This window comes from Sinocyclocheilus grahami, unplaced genomic scaffold (assembly GCF_001515645.1).
Source record: "Sinocyclocheilus grahami isolate Dianchi unplaced genomic scaffold, SAMN03320097.WGS_v1.1 scaffold4481.1, whole genome shotgun sequence".
NCBI classification, from domain to species: Eukaryota; Metazoa; Chordata; class Actinopteri; order Cypriniformes; family Cyprinidae; genus Sinocyclocheilus; species Sinocyclocheilus grahami.
In genome coordinates, this window is record NW_015509412.1 from 1 (window position 1) to 1,080 (window position 1,080).

Sequence of the window (1,080 nt, forward strand, 5' to 3'; positions counted from 1 at the left end):
TTTCATTTAGTACTTCAGATTTATTTAGTAGCCTATTATTTAAAATATATAATTGCATTTACTGCCCTTAACAGTCTGTAGTTAAGGGCAAATAGGACTAATGAGATCATTTCAGATGCCAACAGGACAAATATAACACATTTCCAATTTCAGTTCTTTTAAAAAGTGTGTAACGGGCTGTTTATTTTGGATTCACTAAAAAGATCCGACCGGCTCAGACTACATTGGTTGCTCTACGTCACTGAATCACTGAAAAGAACCAGCTATAGAGTCATTCGTTTAGGATTCGAACGATTTTAGTCGTGCTTTTAATATGATTCGCTGAAAAGAACCGGCTCATGAATGTCATTAGTTCGGGGATCCGATTACAATTGTTGTTCTACCACTGATGATCAGTGGGTTCTACATGTTTTTGATTCACTGAAAAGAACCGGCTCGTAAGAGTCATTCGTTTGGGAACCGAACAACGCTGGCCGCGCTGTAGATTTTATGTTTTAGTACGGCGTAAAGTCATCAGAATTATCATGCAAATCACAAATTATCATTGCAAAGTCATGCAAATCACCTTTTTTTTCAACTGAACCGTTAAAAATATCAAATGCCTTTGAGTGATGACATACTTTTTATAAAATATGCTTCTGCTAGTAAATAAAAATGTATTTGTTTTGCAGGGATACAATTTAGCAGAGCACTTAAAGGGATAGTTCCTCCAAAAACGAAAATTTGATGTTTATCTGCTTGCCCCCACTGCATCCAAGATGTAGGTGACTTTGTTTCTTCAGTAGAACACAAATTATGATTTTTAAGTCCAACCGCTGCAGTCTATCAGTCGTATAATGCATGGCAATGGTAACAAAATCTATGAGAGTAAAAAAAAACATGCACAGACAAATCCAAATTAAACCCTGCGGCTCGTGACGACACATTGATGTCCTAAGACACGAAACGATCGGTTTGTGCCAGAAACCGAACAGCATTTATATCATATTTTACCTCTGATTCACCGCAATGTCCAAATTCCTTGAGCACGGCATTCGGTGCGTGAGGTGTGTACGCGCTCTGGTGTAGTTTATGTTAATG